This window comes from Ambystoma mexicanum, chromosome 2q (genome assembly GCF_040938575.1).
Source record: "Ambystoma mexicanum isolate Mex_15411 chromosome 2q, UKY_AmexF1_1, whole genome shotgun sequence".
In the NCBI taxonomy this organism is placed as follows: Eukaryota; Metazoa; Chordata; class Amphibia; order Caudata; family Ambystomatidae; genus Ambystoma; species Ambystoma mexicanum.
In genome coordinates, this window is record NC_090924.1 from 403,022,916 (window position 1) to 403,035,091 (window position 12,176).

Genomic DNA, 12,176 nt, shown 5'->3' on the forward strand with positions numbered 1-12,176 from the left:
TTTTACATAAATTCATCTGAGGAGTAATATCTCCCAATGTGACAAGTCTCAATTGACTGTCAATTTACCAGACTTTATAAAAATACCTTCACCAAAAACAACAAATATGAGCGCTCTTCAACAATCCTCCCTCATGCCTCTGCCTTTTCACACTGATTTCTGTCTACCTCTAGATTAGTACCAACCACTTTCCTAGATAGACAATATAACTTAACTTTATCTCAACTTTTTTACAACTAAACACATAAACACATAGACAAACTAGTAGACTCTTCACATTTAAACAATGGTGATCACCCTATATTCTCCTTGACCCTAATCAATACTCTTATCACAGGTCGTCATCTTATATGGACCTGCCCATATGTATCCTAGAGACTCCAACTGCATTGTAAGACAACCTCTTCTGAAACTCCTTGAGTCAGGACTCGTTACGCATTATTTCTATCTCCCCTCACAATATTTCCCATTACTTTTAACATTACCACAACCCTGTTCCCTTAATTTGCCATTTCTCTCAGCCTACTCACCATTTGATCGTTCGGCTAAAGGCCTTCGGTATCATCTCCTCCTCCAATTGACCACGTTTGCCTTCTGTCCGCAAAGCGCCTGTGGAAACCAGGTAGGGATTTCATCAAAGAGGCACCCTGCCCACTGTCTCGATTTTCTTTCAAGTTTTCTACTTCGGGCGCTCTCCACAGGTAACCCAGCAAACTTCTGGCTAGATGGCAGAGGATGTCTGATCGTCCGAAACTCTAGAGTTCAACAGGTCGATGGGTCTTTCCTAAGCCATCCGACAGTGCTACCAAGTGAATTTATGGTCCTCAATCAGTAAAACGTCATGCAATGCATGGGATACAGAGTAACTCTTACACCAAATAAAAAGACGGATTCGGGAAGTTATCAAAATTGTGTTTGACTGTTTTATTATCAATTGTCTATAACAGGGAGTTACAACGGACATCAATGGACGTTCGCTCATGTTCTCTCAATGCAAATCACTTAAACACAATCCTTTATACCAAATATTCATCATAAGTGACGTCCTAATACGTGGCAAATAAGTAAAACCTACAAAGGTTTGTGGTTGGCTCAAGGAAAACATTGAAGTATACTTTCTATATGGGAACAAGTTGTGGCACGATATCTACTATCAGGTGGACAACTCAAGCCTGCCTCTAGTGCAAGTCATCCTCAACACTTATTAAGTACACAGAATACTATTGGTTCTTAAACTATAAGGCTCTTTGTTATATGGCCCTCTATTATTGGTTGACACTCTCATACCATGTATGGAACATCCGGCACACTAACAGCACGTAAGCTCAGACCCAGGTGCCAGGGGGAGAACTTGACTTCACCTCCCCACCCGATTAGTCCTGCATCTCTCATCGTTCATGCCTTCTGCCATGTAGACTTGTCTTTGAACTTGGCCTTGTAGTAGATTCTCTTCTCTGGGAATATAAGAGTATTGGTACATGCTTATCACGGTTCTGGTCCACATGCCCACCTCCTATTTTCATCCTCGACTCACGTGACGGGAGACCTCAATTCGGCCCACTTTATAGCCTTTAATTGTCTTGAATTAATAAACTTGGCACTGATGGTGTTCTTTCCTCATGCCTTAATCAAGGAATGATCTGGCTTCTCACGTGTGCTGCTTTTGAGAACAGATAAGTTCTTGGCTGCTTTCATTCTTGACATCAGGCCAAGCAGCCTTTCTCCCTTCCTTCATTCTCTCAGCTATTTCTTTGCTGCAACACAATTGTTCGATCCTTTTTCTCTGTGGGTATGAGTTTACTAAAATTGTGATACTAGTGTCCAGTTCCTTTTATATATAATGACGGCTTTGCCTGCAGTCTATTCACTACGCGTAGCCAGCTTCTATAATCACTTAATCTATTTGCGTTACGGCGTCTGTACAGTTATTAAACGGTTTGCATTGTTTTCAGTGCGTCACATAAATGCATGCAATCTTCTTTCTTGCACAGGAACGTTTACTCGGTTCCTTATTTCGTCAACACATGCCATAGAGTCGATACACCCTAGTCTTCAACCACTATTCTCAGTGCATCATGCTTATGTTTGTGACATCACCAGCTTCTCCTTTTCTTGATTTCATATTCCTTCATGGGACCCTTTCCAAGAGATTTAGGCATACTTCTGGTATGACTTTCTTAACGGATACCTTTTCTCGAACATTTGTCGTGGCATGGTTAAAATTACTGGTGTCAAACATATTGCTGGTTCAAGCTTCCAACATACAGGTAGCAGGGGGGCAGGAGTTTCTGCAGAGGCATTCGGCTGCTCCTCTACACTCCCCCCTCTGGTTGATTTATCGACCACTCCTTCATCACTCTTCACATCTTGGTATCCTCTCTTGTAGTGCTTTTTCAGGGTCCATATTTTCATCACTCTTTTCAGAGATCCTGCTGACTTTACATGATCATCAACACTCCAGGTCATATAGCTGCATTGTCCATTTGGGTTACAATAGACCCATCATCCCACATACTTTTTGTGATTCTTTGGATATAGGAATTTCGTTCCCTCAGGTGCTACAATGCTTGTCTTTATGTATTCTTTGATTTCTTTCAGTTAATTCCTTGGTTTCACATCCTGATTCAACATCTATCATGATCTTCATGCCTACTGCCTTCTTTGCTGTCTTTTTGCACTGTCTGATTACTATCCTGATCACATAGAATCCAAACATCACCATCATCAAGATTGCTCCAGGAAACTTGAAGATACTTGTCATCCAATATAGAACCCATGAAAAGACAGAAGCAAACCAGCTGTCATCTGTAACATCCTCTGTCTCGTCTTCCATTTTGCTGTGCAAGTTCTACAATGCCAACGGCACCCAAATCCTCATTCCTTTCTCCGGAAACTACACCCAAGACACTGTCAAAGTAAACTCCATTCATGAAATCATTCAACGTTGGATGACCTCACATAGCCTTTGTTTGAATGATGAAAAAACAGAACTCTTACTTATTGAATCTCCTTCACGTCTCGCCAAACTGGACACAACCGTCAGCCACTTTACCATCGATGGCCACACCATGCCTGTTGCAACACCGGTGAAAACACTGAGAGTCTACCTAGACACATCTCTTACCAAGGCTCGCCATGTCAATCATATCGCCTCCACCTTAGCCTACGCCATGAAGCTCATAATCTCCTGTAAACCATACCTCTCCACTGAAAACCGCCTTACTGATGCCTGGGCACTTACCTCACCTAAACCTGACTATTGCAATGCACTACTCTGCTGCACCTAAGAAAAAACTTTCCAAGCCACAAACAATTAAAAACAATGCTCTTCGGGCAGCACTTGACCTGAGTAAATATCAGCACGTCTCAGAGGTACGAAGATCCGACAACTTGCTCCCTGTTTGGGAAAGAGTCATGTTCAGAATCCTTTCAACCATCCACCGATGCCCATCCAACTCTGCGCCTTCACACCTCACCTGGGAATTCAAGAGGCACGCACCTGCCAGACCCCTCATTCCTCCTACAATTGTTGCCTCAGCATACTGAGATTCAAAGTCAAAGAGCTGGTGGTGCAAGTTTCTCAGTCCGTGCAGCCTCACTCTGGAACAATCTCCTGCTCCTTCTATGTGAAGAACCCTTCCTACATCTGTTCCGGAAAAGACTGGAAACTCACCTGTTCAACTAATCTCTGCTCCTTTACTATCTTACCTTCCCTCCTTCCTTTTACCTACTTCACTGTCTGTAACAGCGCCTAGATGTCCATGGGCTCTTGTGCTGTGAATAAATGCAATCAATAAATAAAAATAAAATGTGGAAAATTTGCAAGCCAGACACGCAACAGGACATAAGGTCCTCCCCTGCATGCAATTACCACATTTTACAAAATGAGCCACAAAATGTCTATCGGTATCAGGGAGAAGGTCCCCATCTCACTTGCCTCGCTCACAGTTGGACTTGAATGATGATGCCACTCTTCCCCCTGTCAAGCCACAAGAGACTTCTCAGTCCCAATTGGAGGATCTGTGCCAGCACCATCCGCGCTGAAAGGTAACTTCAAGTTTCATGTAATCTATTTGCTGAATACTGTGCCAAGAGTAGGAGGTTCTTATGGCTGCCGACCCTGTGCCAGTTCTTGTGGTGGTGCTGTTTACTTGCGGTGCATGCTTACTCACCTGTGGTTCTTGAACTCTGCATCTGGGATCCAAGTGTGGTGTGTGCATAAGATCTTGGCATTTGGGCATGCATGACATACCGATGGTTGTGTCTGCCAAAGCCACAATCTATTTGTCCTCCAATGTTGCTACGTTTTACATCTTTCACCAAAGCAATGTGAAAACAAGGAAGCCTCTGAAGTTTTGTTCTGGTGCACACGTGTTGTGGGGACTGAATATTTGTCTTCTATCAGACTGGAATCCAGAAACAATGGCAAGAGATTGTGGCTTCGGCAGGGTTTCCACACAACCATTTGTCCTCCAAGGTTCCTTCGTTTTGCATCTTTCACCAAAGCAATATGAACAAACAGAAGCTTCTGGGGTTTCTTTGTGGGGCACACTTTGTGTGGGAACTGCTTACTTGTCTTCTACCAGATTCTTGGAATCCAGAAACCATGCCAAGAAGGACTCCTACCTGACCCAGCTCATTGTTGTTGTACGCGATTCAAGCATAGCTGGCTATTTGCTGCTCTATTTCTCTGTTCTCCTTCCCAATCTGTTTCCCTGTGTAGAGCTCAGCTCCATGACCATGATCTACTGGTTCTTGACTTATTTTCTTCCTGCTGGATTCCTTCTGTGGTGTTTCTTTTTGTCCTGTTTTATGTGCGCACTGCGGCCACTAGGCGTGATGCACGTTACAATTTAAAAAAAATACATAAGAGGCTTTGTCTGGAAGGTATGCAAAGGTGGCTCTGATGTGCTGTTTAAGTACCTCTAGGGTTCTGACATCACTTTTGCCGTTTTCCCAATTTTATGGGCTTATGTCATTATTTGACTTTTTCTCCTCCTGGAATCACAATTCCTGTAGGCATCCCTTTGTCTCTGGTACCCCTATGCTCAGGAAAGGTAGCACGGTTAAAGAAAGTGGATTCTCCTTTGTCTTCTCCTACCAAGAAGGAGAAAGTGATCCCATTTTTTGATTTTGATTTTTGATTTTGAATATTTCTATTGTGCACCAGACAGAATAAACTACATATGGGCACAGAAGTCAACCATTGGAAGGACTTTCAGAGTCTAGATTCATTGTGTATTCTGTAGAAGGAACAGCCTATTTAAATAGGAAAGTTTAACCTCTTCATTTAACCCTCTGCAGGCAGATGAGCTTTTTTGTCAGTACAAAATGGTCCGGCACTGAAAGACCCAGCATTGAGGAAACCTTCTCCACCTCCTGATCCACATGTGGACTCCTTTTGTTGGGGACGGGATGGCACTAAAACAGCTGTTGTAGAATCTGACCAGTTACATTGACATGCCATCTTCATTGGTGATCCTGATGATGATCGGCAGAATTTGGAAGATGGCCCTGTCAAATAATTCTCCTTTTGGACACTATGTGCCTTTTGCAGATCTAATGCCAATATCTGCAGAGCAATGACATATCTCCTATGCATAACACATGCTTGCTTTCACAAACAAGATTAATACTAGGCACATTCAAACAAGTACTCCATTTATACCAGGGCTGTACCAAATAGCATATTTAGTATTCGGCCGAATACCAAATAGTTTGTCAACTATTCGTCCGAAGCCGAATATGAAGCCGAGTAGTTGCTTTATTTAATAAATAATACTCCAAACTTCAAAAAACACACTTATTAAAAAAGCAAATAAAGTACCATTTTAAATGCATTCTATACTTTTATTTCTCTTCATTGTAATTAATGTAGCATCTTTATTTAAAGTATAAAAGCGAGAAATAAAATGGATTTCACCAAAATGAAGGGTTGCAGATTGTTGCATATTCAGTCCAAGTTAAAGTAGGAGGCTTCCCAAATGCAAAAGGATTGCCTTTGAGAATCAGATGCATTGCATTCTCTATCCAGTTGCAAAGTCGATGCGGTCGAGTTTCGAAACTTCTTTGCAGCTCACATAGAAATGTATAAAATGGTTCATGTCGGTTCATGCAGGACACAAGTCGAGAGGAAATCTGAAATGCGTAAACTCCATCTCACCACTATTCACCTCACCCAAACAAATGCTGCTCACTTTTCACTTATCCTAGCCACTCTTTCTCGCCAATACACAAACATATGCAACTTAAAATTTCCTGTCAAAATATCAGATAATGTTAAACTCAGGACTCAAGTCCTTAAAAAAAGAAAATGGGGGACCATGACGTACGCAATGGGAAGTGACATGACAGGAACTGAAAGTATCTATGCACATTTCTTTCAGTTTGTTTTTTCCAACTGAAAAAAGTGCACATTGCATATAAACATTTGCCAAAAGAAAAGATGTTCCTGTATTGTTGCAGGCTAAGTATAAAAGATGAGCACCTTTTTTGTCTAAGAATCTGTAACAAAACATGCCCTAAAGAGCAGATTACAATACAAGATATTTTTCAGCTGTGTGATTGCAATTTGTCTGGTCTATTTTTATTCAGTTTTGTAAACTGAAGTCTGATTTGCCTTTCTGAGTTCATGTTGCATTGTATTCAAATGAGAATGTCAAAGTATTTGGCAAGAGCCGAATAGCAAGAACCTATTCGGCCGGAGCCGAATAGCTCTTTCAGCCGGAATTCGGCCGAATACTTACTCGAAGCCGAAGTTCGGTACACCCCTAATTTATACAAACAAGAATACTGCCAAGTTCCGACATGTGCTGATGGGCAGATATCCTAATGTGTTTCTTCAGGGCATAAATGCATCAAAGTGGTAAGTTCACATACATGGATGTAATAATTGTTTACAATGAAGATTACCCCTGCTCTAGCGCAGGCAGTCTTGATTCTATTAAAGACACAGATGTGAGCATCATGCTTTAACCTCCTTTAATTCTACTCTTCCAGCAGATTTAAATCTCCACATTTCTTTAATAACATCTTCTTCTTTTTTTTCAACCATAAAACAGAAACATATTCCCAGAAACTTCACATCCCATGAACCCCAGTGTCTCTGGTAGTCCCATGACCATATCCTGTCCCTGGGCACCATGAGCTACTTTCTGCCCAGTTTCTTTCCTCTTCTTTGATGCCTTCCAACTGACGCAAATTACACTCCAAAAACGCAAAACCAACATGCCGCCCTCTGCTGCAACTGAACTCCAACTCTCTGCAAGAAGACTTTTCATGGCCAGTGCTGACCACTTCTCTCGCGATATCTTGCCACGCCAGATCCCAGACACTTAACCAGCCTTCTGGTCATCACATGTCAGAGAAGACATGCATTAGGGAGGGTCATATGACGCAAGCATCAACAACACATGATAAGCATTACACACAACAGATCACCAATGCTTTGTCTTGCTTGGCAGGATAATGCTTGCCTCCATGTCTTTAATAGAATCAAGACTCCCTGCGCTACAGCAGGGGTAATCTTCATTCTATGTTAAGACCAGAGGCAAGCATTTTGCTTATTCAAAGCTATGCACTAGAGCTGCTGCCACACTCTACATTGGATTAAAATAAAAGGTCATAAAAGTACAGTCACTGGACCAATCTGCTGCTTTCAAGATGTCCTGAAGACCTGCTCCAGCTCCAAAGGCTTTGGAAGCCATAGTCCTCTAACCGAATGAGCCCCGAACCGTGTCACAGCTATCCCTGCTAGGGAAATGACTTCACAAACCCATCGGGCTATAGTCTATGCCGCCACTACCTTATACATCTTCCTGCGCGTGATGAGCAACTGTGACACTCCTGCCGTTCTCACCTTGTCTGTCCTTGCTTCGTATTCTTTGATACAGTTGGCTAAGGACAACTTAGGCTGATCCTGAAAGTAGGTATACGAAATAGCTGACAAGTGCTTCTTAGTCCTTCTCGCTATGGAGAAGGTCATCCCCTCTGGACCAAAGGTTTTCCTATCTACTTCGAGTGCTTTCACATCTGACACTCTTCTACAGGATACTAGGCACAAGTGTTGCTAGCTTTCCCGAAAGCTGTTGGTCCGACAAATCCCTGTTAAGTGACCAGCCTGTAAATAGCCGCAAAACTGCGTTGATGCCCCACAGCTGCACGTATTTAGGGATGTGCGGTGTATTGATCTTAATGACCCGTATTAGCCTCACCACTGGTGGGTGTTCCCCTATAGCGACTCCGCCCAATGGAACATGCCCTGCTGAAATCGCTGACCTATAGACCCCTACCATTCGAAAAGCTTTACTGCATCTGGCTAGGGATGCCAGAAGATTGAGCGCCTGTAATGGTCCTAAACGGATGAAGTTCGTGCTGGCTGCACCATAGGCACCATCTCCTCCAAGCTGCTTTGTAGCTCTTGAATATAGAGGTGGCCCAGGATTGTTTGATAAAATCTGCAGCTGATCCTGAAAAGCCTGACTGGCTCCTTCTGCTCCTGATACCCTGAACGCTAGCAGGGGTAGTTGCCCCATCTTTGTCAGAGGATGACAATTCCCTGATAGGTCTGACAGGAGATCCTCCCCGAGAGGAAGCACTCGTGGGAAATCACACAAATGTTCCATCAGAACTGGAAACCATGCTTGCGACTTCCAGTTTGGGGCTACTATAACGGCTTCTGCCTTCTCTCTCCTGATCGTCGCTAGAACCCTGGCTAACATCATGAAGGGGGAAAGCATAGTGCACTACGCTGGACCATGCTTGAAGAAAAGCATTTGCCCCTTGCGCTTCCGGGTCCAGATTCCAACTGAAAAAACGTTGGAAACTCTTTGTTCAACCTGGACGAGAATAGGTCGGAGTCTAGAGGACCCCACATCTGGGTGAACACTCATCTGTGAAGCATACAGTCACTGTAATCGTGCCAGTAGCGATAGATCCATTACGCTACTACATTCTGCATGCCCTGGAGATACTCCACTGCCACAGAGATTTTCCGATCGAGGCAATAATGCCAGAAATCTCCCCCAGCATCCACGACCGCTAACCTCCAAGGTGTTTTATGTATCGGACCACAGAAATGTTGTCCATACTGAGCAGGACGCAACACTCCGCCTTATCCTTGGTGAAGGCTTTTATTGCAAAAGAGCCTGCAAGCAGTTCTAAGCAATAGATGTGGAGGGATAGTTCATCCTGCAACCATCTGCCACCTGTCCCCAGATGACTGCACCGGCTCCCCAGCCTGCTCTGCGGGTGTCGGACTCTAAAACGAGCTCTGGGACATTGCCGAAAATCGCACGCCCGTTCCAGGCTTCCATGTTCTGAAGCTACCATTCTAGTTCTAATTATCCTTCTTGATCTAGGGGCCCTATTTCGTGGTACTCTATACCTTCTTGCAGGTGGCGAATCTTCAGTCTCTGAAGGGTTCTGTAATGAAGAGGGCCCAGGAACCTGGCTTTGACAGAGGCTGCTAATACCCCCACAATCCTTGCTAGAGCCCAGAGAGATATCCCAGATTTCGCTAACGCTGCTCTCAGTTGTTTCTTCATCGCCCTCATTTTGGCAGCTGGCAGCTCCAGGGCCACCTTTGTTGTCTCCACTACAAACCCTAGAATTTCTAGGTGTTGCTTGGGGACTAGTTCAGATTTCTCTCGATTTTTAGAAATCCTAGGGATGACAGCAGCTGGACTGTCCACTGCATCTGGCCGAAAAGCACTTGCTTGTTGGCTTGCAAGAGGATATTTTATAGGTATATGATCATGCAGATCCCTCTTTCTCTCATGGCCGGTGATACCGGTCTCATGACGTTTGTGAAAGCCCAGGGCGCCGAGGCTAGACCGAATGGGAGACATTTGAACTGCCATATTTGCTTGTCCCATTGGAAGCCGAGATACCTCCGGTGTTTCCTGGCAATTGGAATTGTCAGATAGGCATCTCTGAGATCCATCCTCCTCAACCAATCTCCCTTCCGGAGGATATCTCTGAGGAGGTGCACTCCTTCCATCTTGAAGTGCCTGTAGACCAGCCGCCCATTGAGTTCTTTCAGGTTGCTGACTAGCCTCACTTTCTCATTCCTGTGTACAAGGAACATGTTGCTCATGAAGGCTGCCTCTGGACTGCTGCTGTGTTCTATTGAACCCTTGCTCCCTAACTGCTTCAGCTCTTTCTCTAGTAGTTCACTCTGTTTGCGCACTTGTGTGAATCTCTTTGGCCTGGCTCGCTGTACTGGTATTGCCACAAACTCTAGCTGAAAACCTGCTACGGTCTGCAGCAGCCATGCATCACTTGAAAGCATTTGTCAGTTTCGCAAGCATAATAGTGTCCTGCCTGTACTGGGAGGTAGGTTCCTGCACTTCTCTTCTGACTGTGCTCCTGGATGACGATAATACCCTTGTCCTCTGCGTCCACGGTTGTTGCGCCTTTGCGGAAAAAGCATCTTGTTGACAGGCTTCCCAGTAATGGGCTTTTGGGTTCAGAGGCCTTCTCTACAAGTGAAAGCAACCAGACGTATGGCCTCTGCTGCGAGCAGTCGCGTCAAAAACTCTTGCAGGGAAAATCTTTTTTAATGGATGTTTGTGCTTTCTCTAGGGCTGTATGCATGCCCATAAATCATCCTATTTCTTTTGCGAAGGCCTCGCCAAACAGGAAACCTTGAGCGGCCTTGCATGCCTCATCGGAAGGTAGATCCTCTAGTTTTACATCTATTTCCAATAGTAGGCTTCTCCTCCTTTTCTACGGAAGGGCATAATTTGCATTCCCAAGAAGGAACACTGTGTTTTGAGCCCAGTTGGTAAGGGTCCACGGGCTACTTGGTATCTTTGGCTCTTTCTGCCAGGTCCATGATCTTAGCAATGGGGCCGATCTGCCATGTCTATGGCCTTCTCCTGGCAACCTTTATAGGCCTGGTCCATGCCCTTTCTCAGATCTCTCGAGGCTTCGGTTATAAAGTTGATCCTTTTTGGGTCCAGCTCCCTTGTTTTGGCTCCTTTCCCCGGTAACTCTGGCCTGTGACATTCTGAGTGCATCCGCACTCTCACTTCCTTCTCAATGGGCTTGCAGAGCCTTTGAGTCATATACAAAGCAAGTCTTGGTGAAGGCAGCCAGTCATTTGATCTCGGGTGCACGATGGACTCAGGGTCAAACTTGTCTGTTACTTCCCCCTTAGCTCCTTCAAATGCTTCACCTTGCATTTTCTCTTCCCACTTTTATACTTTAGGGAGGCTTTGGAGTCTGACACTATTGACTCTGAAGAGGAGTCATCAGCCCCTATATTTTGCTCCCCTGGAGAAGGGGATAGGAATCTTGGCACAGCCAATCACATCATGAAGGCGTCTTTCAGCTTTTTAAATGTGTCGACAGCCTCAGGAGGCTTTCTGCTTCCCTCCTTGACAGGAGTCCAGAGAGTGCTTTCTCCTACGGGTCTGGTCTCTCCCCATATTAGTTGCCTTAGTGCTAGTCTGTTCTGAGGATGTGCTGGTGTTAACATCAGGGCCTTTTTTCTGAAGACCATCCCGAATCAGATATTCCAGGGCTTCGAACCTCTGCCGGAGTGGGCACACCCCTTGAGACACTGCATTAACCAGAGAGTCTCTCAGTACCCTGTTAAAGTTCTTATCATGCTCTGGATTCTTTGTGTATTGTTGAAGAAAAGCATCCGATGGCACTTCCTTGCGTGCGTGAGCTCTCATGCTCGTCCATAGGCGTGTCCCTTACTCAGGCACTCGCGTGGCCATAACGAGCTGGGGAAAGCTTCGATCGACTGCAGAACGCCAGGGAACCAAGACCGCCCGCAGAGTGCAGCCGGGTGCCCTGTAGTGAGTTAGGTACTCACGTGTCCGGCTGTGCACGTTGTGAAAGGCAGTTACCGATCCTGGTAACAAATGAAGGCTCTCGCTGTGTGCGTGCCATGCCACCTAATGCCTATATGCTGCACAAAGGCAGTAATTAATATTTGAAAATGTTACACTAATCTTCTTACTTGAAATGTTACACAAACAAGATGATCTACATGGGTTTCGAAAGGCATGATGCTACACATTAACTATATGAATCCACATAATGTTATACATTGTTAATACATTCCAAATTAGAGCTAAAATATCTGCTAAATATCATGGAAGAGCAGAAAAAAAGAGGAAAAGACCTGGGCAGGTAGTATCTTACGGGGCCTAGGGGCAGGA

The 12,176-nt window shown here is 44.6% G+C and overlaps 1 protein-coding gene across 1 annotated transcript in view; it reads left to right on the top strand.

Annotated features, from left to right (window-relative positions):
• Positions 1 to 12,176, top strand: part of CFP (complement factor properdin) — a 418,911-nt gene that overhangs the window by 277,581 nt on the left and 129,154 nt on the right. The gene's annotated exons all lie outside the window — the stretch shown is intronic.